This window comes from Pan paniscus, chromosome 14 (genome assembly GCF_029289425.2).
Source record: "Pan paniscus chromosome 14, NHGRI_mPanPan1-v2.0_pri, whole genome shotgun sequence".
In the NCBI taxonomy this organism is placed as follows: domain Eukaryota; kingdom Metazoa; phylum Chordata; class Mammalia; order Primates; family Hominidae; genus Pan; species Pan paniscus.
The window spans coordinates 28,166,242-28,181,085 of NC_073263.2; the positions used below are offsets into that span (position 1 = coordinate 28,166,242).

The following is a 14,844-nucleotide window of genomic DNA, read 5'->3' on the forward strand; positions in this document are numbered from 1 at the left end:
TGTCATGTGACGGCAGTCATTGATTTTTTTCCTATTGGGAATATGAGGGTATCCGCAGTCAATGGGAAACGAGGGGAGGCCCAGTCAACCCCAGCACCCCGAGGATGATTGCTTGCTCACGGGAACTGAGCAGACTATGAACTCAATAGCCATAGACTTTGGACTCCCAGACAGGTGTGACAAGCAACAGCCGGGCAGATGAGGGACTTTACACCAGAGGCCAGCAGATACCACAAAGCAGATGCCTTCATGCCTGCAGGAGCCCAGGGGCCCTCTCTTCCTCAACGGCCACAGAACGAAACAGCCACACTCCCCATCCCCCAACATCAGATGCCATCTTAGGGAAAGAAGCCAGAGGGAGGCAAGGCCATCTGAGAGAGTGAGCGATTATACAAGAGAAGCAATTAGAATCATCAAGTGATTACACGAGTAAAAATCATCAAGTGATTTACACAAGTGATTATAAAAGAGAAATAATTGAGGCCGGGCATGGGGGCTCATGCCTGTGATCCCAGCACTTTGGGAGGCCGAGGCGGGCAGATCACCTGAGGTCAGGAGTTTGAGACCAGCCTGACCAACATGGTGAAACCTCGTGTCTACTAAAAATACAAAATTAGCCTGGTGCAGTGCTGCATGCCTGTAATCCCAGCTACTTGAAAGGCTGAGGCAGGAGAATCGCTTGAACCCAGGAGGCAGAGGTTGCGGTGAGCTGAGATTGCTCCATTGCACTCCAACCTGGGCAACAGGAGCGAAACTCCGTCTCAAAAAAAATAAATAAATAAAAATAAAATAAAAGAGAAATAATTTAAATTTTGGAGCGGGGTAAGCTTTAACCTGGATGAGCCATTTCATGAAAATGTTCCCAGTAGCCAATGGATGGGGACAGAGAAAAATAAAAATGATCCAGTTATTTATAGACCAAATTAAATCATGGTGGGTTAACCTATATGTCAAATGGTACCTGCATGAATTGGCAACCCTGCTGCACAATTGGTTACGTAACACTTGTTACACATCAGATCCTATCCCAGAAGTGGGGGACAAATTCCAGTTTAAGACAGAGGCAGCTGGGAAATAATTACTGTAGCACTCTTGGTCAGCTCTGTGTTGGGGGAATGCCTCAGAAGCCCAGGGGCCCAGAAGAAGGTTATTTAATTCAGAATACAGGCTCAGAGAAGGCTTCCTGGGAGTTGGGACCTGAGCTGAATTTGGAAGGACAAGCAGGTGTTACCTATTTGGAAGGACAAGCAGGTGTTACCTAGAACTTAGATTCTAAATGAACAAACAGAGGAAGCACTTCCAAGGCCAGAACAGCAGTGGGGAGGCACAGAGGTGAGAAGCCCGTGATGAGGTCAGGGGAGGGAGAGGAGCCTACACACCTGGGTGTGCGGAAGAACCAAGAGATGAGGCCAGAGGGATAAGCGGGGGTCAATCAGGAAAAGACTTGGGAGGTGAGCTAAGTAAGATGTTTGAATTCTGTTTTGAAGCTTTGAAGAATTATTGAAAGTAGTGGGCACCTGTGATCCCAGCTACTCAGGAGGCTGAGGCAGAAGAATCATTTAAGCCCAGGAGGCAGAGGTTACAGTGAGCCAAGATTGTGCCACTGCACTCCAGCCTGGGCAACAGAGGGAGGCTCTGTCTCAAAAAAATAAATAAATAAATAATTATCAAAGATTCTAACTAGGGGTAGCACAGAAGCAGATTCTCATGGGAAAAAGGTAGTTCAAGTGGGAGGGTGGAGGATGAGTGAAGGGGGGCAGGGGAAGGGGGACCAGTGAGGCAACGATGGTAGAAATGATGACAAACCGTGAAGGTCTGAACCCAGATGGTGGTGTTGCAAGTAAGAAGCAGGATTTGGGTTGAAGACATAGCTGAGAGACAGAATCTACAGGATCTGATAACTAATCAGATGTGGGAGGTGAATGAGAGGGGCAGAGGGGCTTCCAGAGTTCTGGCTGGATGGTAGCGCCAGGGCAAGTGCCTTGCTCCAAGGGGAATAACAGGGCCACAGTGTTCGGGGGCAAAAAGGAGGCATTGGGCTTGGGGTGCGATTGATGATGTGGTGCCTGACAGCCAGTAATTCAGAATGTCTCCAAAAAGTAAAATGAAAACTTGGACTTCTCCTTGTACTTGTCACTTGGGCAGTTATTGGAGACCTTCATAAGAGCAGGTTCAGTGGGGTGACAGGGATAAAAGCCAATTTGCAGTGAATGAGAAAGTGAAGTTACTCTCTTCTCCTGATGGCTTATTCTTCCTGGGGGGCCGCTGTCTTGCTGAAGGGCCCCCTTGGAAACCAGAGGGCATCACGGACTCCTCCCTCTTTCCACATGATGTACTTGGCCAGTTTTTGAGTTCTGTTGATCCCTTTCCCTTAGGATCTCTTGATGCCATTCCCTGTTCTCCACACTCCCTCCCGCCTTAATCCAGTCTTTCCAAGATTTGCTGCCTAACTTTAAACAAAACTGAGGAATATTTTTTAAAAACACAAATCAGGATGAAGTTTCACTTATAAAGTTCTTCATGACCAAGTCCCCAAGATTCCTCTCCACCCCCCAATGCCTCCCATTCTAGCTCTGCTCCCCAAAGCCCTCTGCTCTGCCTGGACTGAGACCCCAGGGTTCCCCCCTCCCTTCAGCTCTCAGCTCCCTGTGCTCATCGCTAGCATGGTACCCCATGGTCAGCACTGCCACCTGTTCGTCCTTGCTCTCCCCACCCCACCGCCAGCTCTTTGAAGATGGGGACCCCACTGTGTTCATCTTTTGTGTCCACAGCCGCCAGTAAAGTAGCCAGCATGGATGTACAAACTCAATACGTGTATGCTGAATAAAGAAACGAACAAGTTGTCAATTCTCCAAGAGACTTGATTATGAGGGGGTTTATGATTCAAAGTGATGTCTTTTTTTTTTTTTTTAAGATGGGAGAAACTGAGGTTTAGATGCTGAGAGGAGTGAGCCAGCAGAGACAGAGAGAGGTTGAAATACAGGAGAGAGGAGGATTACGTGGAGCCATGCCCCTGAGCATGCGGGGTGGGATGACAAGGGGGTGGGAGCTGGAAGGCACAGGAAGCAGGGACCTGGGGGTGGGGAGATGCCAATTCCATGGGCCAAAGGCGGGCTTAGAAGCAGAAATGTTCCCATGTGCTTGAAAACAAAGTTGAGGGCTTTTTCTCCTGATGGCCTCTATCTGCTCAGCAATGAGGAGGCAAAGTGTGAGAGTGAATGGGATTGGGCTAGGGCAGAGGGTTAGCAGAAAAGTGAAAGTTTGGAAGAACCACTAGGCGGGATGAGTTGGTCATGCTGTGGTGACAGTCAATGCCAAATCTCAGTGACATGACACACGACCCACACTCATCCTTACTCTACTTAGAAGTCCAGTGCAGCTGGACATCAATGATCTGCTTCTTAGAATTTCTCAAGGGCCCAGGCTGGCTTCATCATTTTTGGGAAAATGCAATGCCCCACCTTGCGGCTGGGATGCCAGTCTCCCTTCCCCCAGGTTCTGCTGCACCCACCCATAGCCGATGGCCGGCCTCCGAGGGGCTGCCATCTCCACACTGGAATGCACTTGGTACCCAGATTGCGGTGGGCATAAGGCCCTGTTTTAGCTTCCCACTGAGTGTGTCGGGGGGTTGACACCTGCTGCCTTGCTCTGCCCTGAGATGCTGCAAGCCGTATGCCCAACTGCTGTGGCTTGAATGTTTTTGTCCCCTTCAAAATTCTTGTGTTGAAAACTTAATCCCCAATGCAACAGTGTGGGAGGTGAGGCCTTTTGGGAGGTGCTTTGGTCACTGGGGCTCTGCCCTCATGAGTGGAATCTTGCTTGCCATTGCAAAAAGGGCTTGTGGGAGTGGGTTCACTCTCTCTTGCCCTTTCGTCTTCTGCCTTCTGCCACATGTGGATGAAGTAAGAAGTCCTGCACCAGATGCCAGCACCTTGGATCACGGACTTCCCAGTCTCCAGGACTGTGAGAGAGTCTATTTCTGTTCTTTATAAATGACCCTGTCTCAGGTACTCTGTTATGGCAGCACCCAACAGACTAAGACACCAGCCTGCCACATGTGTCCTCCTGGGCCCCCACCAGGGATGGAGAGTGACGGTGGAACGTGGTCTCCTCACTTCGTGTGACCCAGCTACTTCCCTGGGTAAAGGGCAGCATCTGTAATAGGGTGGGGGCAGGGAGGGGAAACTGGGCAGGGCCAAGGCACCAGGGAGAAGAACAGATGTCTGAGAAAACATCCTGGGAGTCAACGGGAGGCAGGAGCACGCATGCGTGAGGCTCCACATTCCTGGCAGGCTCCATTGTCTCGTTACACTTCACTTTGGGAGCACAAGTTCAAAGGTAAAATTCTGCAGAATTTCAAGAGAGCAATTATAGAGTGTTAAACCCTCACCTTCTGGGTGCTTGTCCTGTGCAACTGCACTGGCCCCGCATGCCCGTGGTACAGGCCCTGCATCTTCCCTCCTTCCCCTCCTTAACATCCTGCCTTCCCTCCTTCCTCTCCTTAACATCCTGCAGTGGCCCACATTCTTTTTCTTTTCCTCTTTTTTTTTTTTTTTTTGCAAAAAAATCCAACCGCTTTCACCTGGCTTTCAGTTTTAGGCCTCCTAACATACTGTTCTCACTGCCTGAACATGTTTACGCCCTCCTCAAATGTCCCTTGGCCTAAGTCTTATTCATCGTTGAGATCTCGATTTCAACACCACTTTCTCCAGGAAACATTCCGCGACTCTTTTGTTTAAATGCCTCACTTATTTGGTCCCACAGCACAAAGATCAAATGCAGAAGGAACTGCACGTGGAAAGGCCAGCCACATACATCACAAAAAGAGGACTGAAGTCAGCACACAGCTTGAAAGCCGGACTACAGGCCTTTCTTCAAGAATGGCTGGAGTGACCCTGGGGACTTGGTAGGATATAGGATGGAAGCCTTTGTGATCGTGCTGTTATTAACACATACAGGGGTATAATTGCCAATGGTCCACACTTCTGTTTACTTGCCACGTGAGCCATCTAAGTATCCTGGGATTTTATCCTCATTACCTTGGCACATGCTAAATACTCAGCTCATATTTGCGGCCGAATCAATGAATAAAAGAATTATATTTAATAGTTATATGCTCAGGTTATTGTAGCACCCTAAGAATGTAAATTATCCATTCTAATATCAGGGTTTCCTCAAAAAATAGAATTATTCTCTGAAACAGAGGATCTTTACCGGAGTTCCCCAGGGACTCCTAGGGAATCCATGAATTGGTTTGGGGTGGAAGGACTACAAATCCCAAAGATTGAATACTAAATTTCGTGGGTATATGTAGTTTGGGGAGGGAGATGATCAAAGTTTTCAGTATTTTTGAATGCATTTTGACTGGCCAAAGGTAATATTTTTTTTTTTTTTTAGACAGAGTCTGGCCCTGACACCCAGGCTAGAGTGCAGTGGCACAATCTCCACTCACTGTAACCTTTGCCTCCTGGGTTCAAGCGATTCTCTTGCCTCAGCCACCTGAGTAGCTGGAATTATAGGCACCCACCACCATGCCTGATGAATTTTTGTATTTTTAGTAGAGACGGGGTTTTGCCATGTTGGCCAGGCTGGTCTTGAACTCTTGACTTCAAGTGATCTGCCTGCCTTGGCCTCCCAAAGTGCTGGGATTACAGGCATGAGCCACCACACCCAACAAACAAATCCTTTTTTTGTTGTTGTTGTTTTTACTTTTATTACAGGTCAAGGGGTACATGTGCAGGTTTGTTACATATGCAGATTGCGTGTCTCTGGGGTTTGGTGTACAGATTGTTTCATCACCCAAGTGATAAGTGTAGTACCCAATAGGTAGTTTTTCAATCCTCACCCTTCTCCCACCCTCTGTCCTCAAGTAGGCCCAGTGTTTATCGTTTCTTTCTTTGTGTCGATGTGTACTCAGTGTTTAGCTCCCACTTACAAATAAGAACATTCAGTATTTGGTTTTCTGTTCTTGCATTTGTTTGCTTAGGATAATGGCCTCCAGCTGCATTCATGTTGCTGCAAAGAACATTCTCTCATTTTTTTTTACGGCTGTGTAGTATTCTATGGTGTATATGTACTACGTTTTCTTTATCCAGTCCACCATTGATGGGCATCTAGGTTGATTCCATGTCTTTGCTTTTGTGAATAGGGCTGTGATGAACATACGCATGCATGTGTCTTTACAGTAGAACAATTTATATTCCTTAAGGCATATACCCAGTAATGAGATTGTAGGGTTGAATGGTAGTTCTAAGTTCTTTGAGAAATCACCAGACTGCTTTCCACAATAGCTGAACTAATTTACATTCCCACCGGCAGTGGATAAGGGTTCCCGTTTCTCCATAACCTTGTCAGCATGTTATTTTTTGATTTTTTAAAAATTTTTTGATAGTAGCCATTCTGACTGGTGTGAGATGGCATCTCATTGAGGTTTTGATTTGCATTTCTCTCATGATTAGTGATGTTGAGCGTTTTCTCATATGCTCGTTGGCTGCACGTATGTCTTCTTTGGAAAAGTTGTCTGTTCACATCCTTTAAAACAACAAATCTTTGTTCTGAAACAGTAGTTTTTAAAGTGTTCTCCCAGAGGAATAGCATCAGTGTCATTTGGAGACTTTATCAGAAATGCAAATTCTCAGGTCCTACCTCAGACCTGCTAAATCAGAAACTCTGGGCGAAGGGCCCAATGGTCTATGTGAAGTCTCCAGTCTTCTGTTGCACTTCCAGTTTAAGGACCACTAAAGAATTAGAAATAGGCTGTTATGTTTCCAAATGTAGAGGTAAGAAGTGGGGATAAAAAATAAAAGGCAGAGAGAGAGAGAGAAAAGAAGACAAAGTATAGCAAATAGAAAACAAAAATAAGGCAGTAGAAATAAGCCAAAAAAAATCAGTACTCAAAATACTTGTGAACATACTAAGGTCACCAATCAAAAGACAGAGAGGCCTGGATTGGTTAAAAGCAACACAAAGTATCACATTGTACCTGGTAAATATATTCCATTTTTATTTGTGGATTATGCCTCAATAAACCTGGTGGGGGGGAAAGTTTACAGAAACAAAAACACAACAATGAGTAAGTCTAGAAAGGAAAACTTACTAACATTTCCAAAGCTCCCACTTCATCGTTGTGCAGCTACTAGAGTTTTACAGTTCTGCGAGGTTGCGAGGTCACGGGCTGGTCCAAGGTCATGAGCTGGTGGGGATCAGAGCAGGAGGAGGCCCTGGCTCCATTCCCCCACTCTGCCCTAAGCAGGATCAGGTCTCTCTCCACTGTGCGGTGTGTGCAGCTTGGTTCCAACCTGCGTGCCTGACTATCATCTCTTGTCCTTATTTACTGCCCCCTAAAAGGAATTTTCATTTTTATGTGTGGGTATATATGATCATCAAAGGCATTTGGTTTACTCTAGTAGGTTTTCATAAGGCTTCAAACAGTAAGTCTTTTCTTTTCTTTTCTTTTGTTTCAGCTGCAAGAAGCAAGAGGATTGGGCAAAGGTCAAGAGGCCATTTGTCAAACAGCACAAGACATGCAACAGGATATGCAAAGTGAGACATGGCGGGGGAGAGCCGCCACAGAGCCCAGGGGATGTATGACATCATAATCACAGTCCTACATCTTCCTCTGTTTCCCCAGCTACCCTGGCTATCTCTGCAGACAGGAAGAGAGCTGCCAAGTAGGGCTGGAAAGAGACACTCGGCGGGTAAATCTTGCTGTAACAAGGAAAAGAAAGTCATGGATTTCACCTAAGACCAGAGAAGGAAACATTCCCAAGAGACTTGGAGGTTCCATCTCTCAAGCAACCTGAACTTAGCAGGGATTTCTCCTGCGGCTTTGCCATGATGTGGGGAAAAGGGAAGTGGTTTTGACGCAAGGGGCAGAGGGAGTGTTGGTGGTGGCAGGGGGAGCAGGGGCAGCAGCTCCCTTACGGGTTAAAACCACCCTGGAGAGGCCCAGCTCTCTGAAGTTCGACATCAGAATATACATTCGAGTAAGGGTGGTCAGTTATTCAATTTTTTGAGACTCACTTTCCTTGTCTTTATACATGAGGATTAACAAAATTAAGAAGGTGACAGAAAACAGCAGAGGAAAAAGCTGCAGTACAGTGGATACTCCATAAATATTAGTTCCCTTGGCTATATTCGTCCCCTCTTTTTCCCAAGTGTAGAGCAACATGGATTAAAATTTATTTTGTATTTCTAGATCTCCAGCAAATGTATTTAGAACTGTTCTATTAAATTTTCCTAGAAAATAAAGCATCCCTTGCATTGAGGCTATCTAGGTAATCTATTTAACAGCATCTAAATCTAGAAATTCAGAAACGTCTATATGTGCGCCTCTCTCTGTAATGTCCTGATTCTTTTTTTTTTTTTTTCTCATCCACTTGCCCATCAGTGGTTCAGATATTCTCTCTATATTTGTGTTTGCAAAGTTCTATTCCTGAATGGAATTTTCTCCCAGGAATTCCCGACCGAGGCCATCTGCTCTGCAGGCAGAATGTGAAGCGACCGCAGCCTGATGCAGCCAGGAAGGCAGAGGCTGAGAGGAGGGAGTGTGGCATCAGAACAGAATCCGCTGGGGCTCTGGCTTCCTCCTCCGGGATCAAGGGAAATGTGCGAAGCACAATGCAGAATCCCGGGCGGCTCATGCCCACTCACTTGCTGGGGAACAGATAAAACACGAGTGAGGGGGAGATTTTGTGGGCTGACACTCCCCAGAAATGCTGTGTGCACATGGGCATGGTGATTGATACTTAGCGCTTTGAAGCAAACACCGTGAGACTACTCAGCATTGGGGGAAGCTGTCCACGCAGACGCCCAGGAAGCAGCCCGGAGGATAGGGTGCCCCAGCAGTACTGCAGAATCCCAACTACTGACGAGAATGAGTAAAAGAATGCACAGATTGGACATGTAAATAAACAGGTTAAATACCATGGCAGCTCTTGAAAACAAATCCCTTTTTCTGAGTCTGCTCAGAAACCTCCGTTCTCATGGTCACTCGGCAACATGCTGCAGAGAAGAAGACTCGGCCTCGGAACAGCCATGCCCGGGTTCGATCCCAGTCCTAGCTTGTGGCAGCTGGGTGACTGGGCATGATTCCTGGGCTTCAATCCTAATCTATAAAACGTAGGGGCTGAAGGAGGAAGCGGGATGGAGTGGAGACCATTAGAATTAATGTATGAGGCCAGGCGCAGTGACTCACACCTGTAATCCCAGCACTTTGGGAGGCCAAGGCAGGCAGATCAGGAGGTCAGGAGATCGAGACCATCCTGGCTAACATGGTGAAACCCCATCTCTACTAAAAATACAAAAAATTAGCCAGGCGTGGTGGCATGTGCCTGTAGTCCCAGCTACTCGGGAGGCTGAGGCAGGAGAATTGTTTGAATCTGGGGCGCCAAGGTTGCAGTGAGCCAAGATCGTGCCACTGCACTCCAGCCTGGGCAACAGAGAGAGACTCCATCTCAAAATAATAATAATAATAATAATAATAATAAATGTATAAAAAGTGAAGTCCCTGGTACCTGTTAAATGCTCAGTAGGTGTTTGTTGTTGTTACTGGGCAAAAAGTGAGTTTTGCCCTCTCCCTTGTCCTCTCCCTCTGCATGAAATCAATAGCCAAGTCCTTCCTAACCTCCATTCTATTTGTTCCTCTCCCTCCCTTCCCTATTTCCTATTAGGCCTTTCTCACCATCCTTACAGGCAACACAGCAATAGCAGCTGTGAGTCTCCTGTCTGCCCAAGAAGGTGCCCCCTAATCAGGAAGCCGGCTCTCCTCACACCAGCTGGCAGGGGCCTCTCCAACCCCTGAGCTCCAAGCACACATCACTTCCACATTGCTGTGACACCTGCCGCAGTCAGCCTGGCATTGCAGTGTCTGAGCACCTGTCATTGCATCTGTGCTGAATCAGGCACTGTGAGTGCAAGGCCAGGCCCCGTGGACTTGGGTTCCCACGGGCACCTGGCAGGTTGCCCTGCATTGGGAAGTGCTCGTTCCATCCTGAATGTGGACTTCAGGAAAGGACACCCCAACATATGCTGCTTTGGTATGCTGCTTTCTTTGCACTTAGGGCACTTGGAGAACAGCAAAGGCAGCAGGGAGCTCTCTCTGAGGTCCCCTTATTTGCCTAAAGACAAGAGCCTCCGAAAGGGATTCTCACCAACCAGGGAAGATTAAGCACGAATCACAGGAGAGGAGTCTGGAGGCCACACTACACCCAGACACAGACTTGTCACAGGCTGTCCCCTGTTCTTCTGAGGGCCTGTTCATCTTCCCCAAAATCATTTACTCTCCCCCAAGTTGCCTGCATTCCCCCTCCACTCTCCCCTGTGGAGCCGGTGTCTAAACTCCTAGATCTCGCTGGGCTTGGGGTACTCACTTTTCCTTCCTCTGATGCCCGTGTGCACATAATACATTTATATCTCTTTTTTCCTGATAATCTGTCTGTTGTCAGTTTATTTCACAGACTCAAATCTCCAACTCTCTAGAGGGAAAGTTTTCCCTTTCCTACAAATGTAATGACAAAAACAGCATGTACCGAATGGGTTAACAAATGAATGAAAACATTTTATCCTACACAGTTCCTCCTATGAAGCCACGAAGAGGTGGGTGAATAACGGCTGCCTAAGCCCATTTCCTATGGACCATATCCTCAAATAGCACATACCTACCGGTAAGTGTCCATGTCACCCTCCGAGCAGGACACCAAAACCACATTTTGTGATCTCTAGTTTTCTGGGATTTATAATATAAAAAGAAACCTGATGCAACATTCCAGGGCTATTACAAGTCAAATTCCAATGCTACAAACTCTAAAAGATCGTAAAATACATCCTAACAAAGATTACTTCCAATAAGAGAATCTGGCTGGCTAAGGTTTTAAAATCTCTTGGTTTGTCAAATAGACACTTTGTTATAATTTGATTTCACTTGTGGCATTACTAGCAAACTTTGTAAATCCCAAGTGTACTTTGGCAGGGTAGATGGATGGAATTGTTGGGAAAGCCGTAGGGTGGAAAACATTAACTAGAGCTTAAGAAAAAATGTACAAAGGAAATGAGGAAAGGATAGGCAGATGGGGAATTCAGTGAGGTTTTGATGGAATCGTGCTCGGTCCTGTGCCTGAGATCTTCTTCCTCTTGGTGTGTTTCTTTGCAGAACATTGACAACCCTCAAGATAAACAGGGGCATCTGAGAAATGTAGGAAGCAAGGCAGGTTGCTTGGGGAAATATTTGTGGACTGCCTTCTTCTAAGGTTATTCCTATTTTAAAGGACTTGAAAAAGTACTAAATATGGGTTAACATCACAAAAGAGTTCTCCTTTACTCCCAATCTTTACTAATCTCAATCTCAATACCTACTATTGATTCCCTTCTTTCCAGTCTCTAGTAATGACTGGCACAGAGTAGTTGCTCAATAAAATACTTTCAAATTGATTAAAGTCATATAAGATTACTTATGGCTTCAGTGCTAATTCTTGCCACATAAATTTGTGTTTTATACATTTCAAAGTGAGATTAGTTTCACTTTCAAGATTGTGACACAAGGCGAAGGGCAGCTCTGTGGGATCTGACGTGATCATGTCAGGGGATCAGACAACCAGCTTTATGATGGATTTCCAACAGATCATTGTGAATCTCTTTCAGACACTCCACCACACAGCTGCTGAAAAAGAAATATGAGCTGACAAAGCATTCCTCATTTTACCTAAACAAGAAAAGAAAAGAGGCCACCATAGCCCCGGGCACAGGTGACAGACAATAAAATAGCAAAAGTCAGTGAATTATGGGGATTGAGTTTTTGCTGGGATGCAGATGGAAACATGGTCACACCCAGTAAACAGAGGCCTATGTCTGGATTCTACAGGTAATTCTATAGGAAAGAAGATGAAATGGACCATAGACAGTGAATCACTGTTGTGATTAAGAAAATGTAGATCTCCAGCTTGGGCAGCATAGAGAGACCCTGTCTCTACAAAAAAAAAAAAAAAAAATTAAATTAGCCAGGCACCATGATGTGTGCTTGTAGTCCCAGCTACTTGGGAGGCTGAGGTAGGAGGATCGCGTGAGCCCAGGAGTTGGAGGCTGCAGAGAGCAAAGATCGCAGCACTGCACTCCAGCCTGGGTGACAGAATGAAACCGTGTCTCTAAAAAAACTAACTAAATGAAAGTAGATCAACTTCAAAGACTTGCTTTCTGGAGATCAGTTAAAGCTTTGTAGGCACACATACACAAATCCTACGACACGCCTAAAACAGTGGTGTGCCCTAGGTATGTTAATAGAATAGTTAGGGTAAAGATTTAGGTCGGAATATTTGCACAAATTAACTTTGGCTTCTGTTTAAACATATTCTTATTAAAATTTTCATATTGCATACTTATGCTGCACCACATTCATAAAACATCAAGGATTCTTATTCAATGCTTCATGAAGGGCACTATATTTGGCACAAGACTCTGCCCCAAGGTGTTTTCACACAGCTGGAAACCGGGTTTCCTCAATGTACAGGCTCCATATTGCTGAGGCTTTTGAAGCCAACAGGGTTTTTGCCACAGGGGAGCCCCTGCTGAGCACCTGGGGATTCCCTGGGACAGTGAGAGCCCCAGGGAGCAGGAGACAATTAGAAATCGACTCAGCATAATAATCACTCTTCGGGCCTTTGCTGTTTATTTTCTCACATTCCTCCTGCCAGCCACCTCATAATTCACCTTCCCCCCAATTCTCTGACACTCTTGACACAGAGCAGAACCAGCAGAACTGAATGGAAGGTTGCAAATGAAACAGGCTGGAGGGGTTTGGGAATGGGCCCTGGACAAGGTGGAGAGGTGGGATGGCTGAGAAGGGATTTAATGACAATCCCAAGAGCTCCAAATGGGGCAGGGGAGGTGGTGTCCACAGGGAAGGAAATGAGAGGAACAGGTTTACATTCCAAGAGGACTGGATCAAGGAACAGCTTGCCAGTCTTCTGGAAGTTTTTGACAAAAGATGCGTGACAGGGCCTGGTGGTCATGCTACATTGAGAGGCAGCCTCAGCTGTCTGAGGATATCCAAATACTCATTTGGAGATGGAAGGCATGTGACGTACTTCCTCCCTCCCTACACTAAATGTTCCTTACTTCCAATCCCTCTCCACAGGGCTCACCTCCTATTGTATTTCTGGCCCTTGTTTCTTCTTCTTCTTCTTTTTTTTTTTTTTTTTTTTTGAAACAGGGTCTTTGCTGTGTCACCCACGCTAGAGTGCAGTGGCATGATCACAGCTCACTGTAGCCTCAAACTCCTGGGTTCAAGTGATCTTCCCATCTCAGCCTCCTGAGTAGCTGGGAATAGCTGAGTAGCTACAGGTGCATGCTGCCACACCTGGCTAATTTTTAAATTTTTAGTAGAGATGGAGTCTCACTGTGTTGGCCAGGCTGATCTAAAACACCTGGCCTCAAGTGATTCTCCCTCCTCAGCCTCCCAAAGTGCTGGGATTATAGGTGTGAGCCACCACGTCTGGCTGCATTACTGGCTATGAGAGAGAAGGCAGAAGAAGACTGCCCTCTGGGGAAAAAAAATGAATAAAATACTTTTTTAAAGTTTTTAAAGTTTTTAATGGCTGTTATTTTACCATTATACCTTCATTTATTCCCATCTTTAAAAGTTCCTAAAATTTAAATACCCACACGTCAGAGGCAGTGTCCATTAGTAAGAATAAATGGCAGTTGGTTGCCATAGAAATCTTTAGTTGAAATTATCTGAACGCTTCAGATGCTCTAGCCTGGCCTTCTGTTGTTCAGGGCCCCAGACTGGCTAGGCTGGGACTTAGATTTCACTGAGAGGAACTTTCCCTTCTGGCTGGCTTAGCTTCCAGAACATGAGCCTGGCTAGGGATTTATATTGCCCTAGATCCAAAAACAAAATTAAAGGACAACAAACATATTGGGAAAATATTTGCAATCTGTGACAAAGGCAAATCACCTTAATATAAAAATAGCCTTTACAAATCAATAAAAGATGAATACCACACAGAAAACCAACAATGACAATTAAAAAAATGAAGCCAACAAAAACATAAAGAGATAATTCGTAAGCGAGGAAATACAACATGATAAAATCGCAAATGAAGAAAAACACTCCACACTCACAAGTAATTAAAGAAAAGCAAAATGAAGCAACAATGAGATCCTTTTTCACTTATCTAATTAGCAAACATTCTGTTTCCTTTTTTTAGTGATGAAATTCAGTATTGGCAGGAGTTCAGAAAATGTATCTCTTTTATACATTTGTAGGAGTGTAAACTGGCAAACCTTTTCTGGAGAGACATTTGGAATATTTATTAGTGGCTCTTCAGAGCAGTATTTCTCATTATATGCACCACAGAGAATTGGTTAGGTAAGCTACGGTACATCCATATGGCGCCATTAAAATGTTGCAGAAGAAAGATTCAGTGATGTTGAGAAAAGTAGATTACAAGATCATATATTCAATATGAGTATAGTTTTTGTTTTTTTAAAAAAATGTATAGAAGGACCTGAAGAACCGGATTCTTAGTCACATAAAATTACTATTTGAAATTTACTTTGCTTCCATGAATGAACCTACTTAAAAATTTATTTATTTTTTGAGACGGAGTTTCACTCTTGTTGCCCAGGCTGGAGTGCAATGGCACCATCTCGGCTCACCACAACCTCCGCCTCCCAGGTTCAAGTGATTCTTCTGCCTCGGCCTCTGGAGTAGCTGGGATTAACATGCGTGAGCCACCACACCTGGCTAATTCTGTATTTTTAGTACAGATGGGATGTATCCATGTTGGTCAGGCTGGTCTCGAACTCCCGACCTCAGGTGATCCACCCACCTCGGTCTCCCAAAGTGTT

General features: G+C 45.4%; 1 pseudogene; it reads left to right on the forward strand.

The window, feature by feature from the left end:
- The first annotated feature begins 8,512 nt into the window (after positions 1 to 8,512).
- On the forward strand, positions 8,513 to 10,301 carry LOC134728791 (uncharacterized; annotated as a pseudogene).
- Positions 10,302 to 14,844: the final 4,543 nt, after the last annotated feature.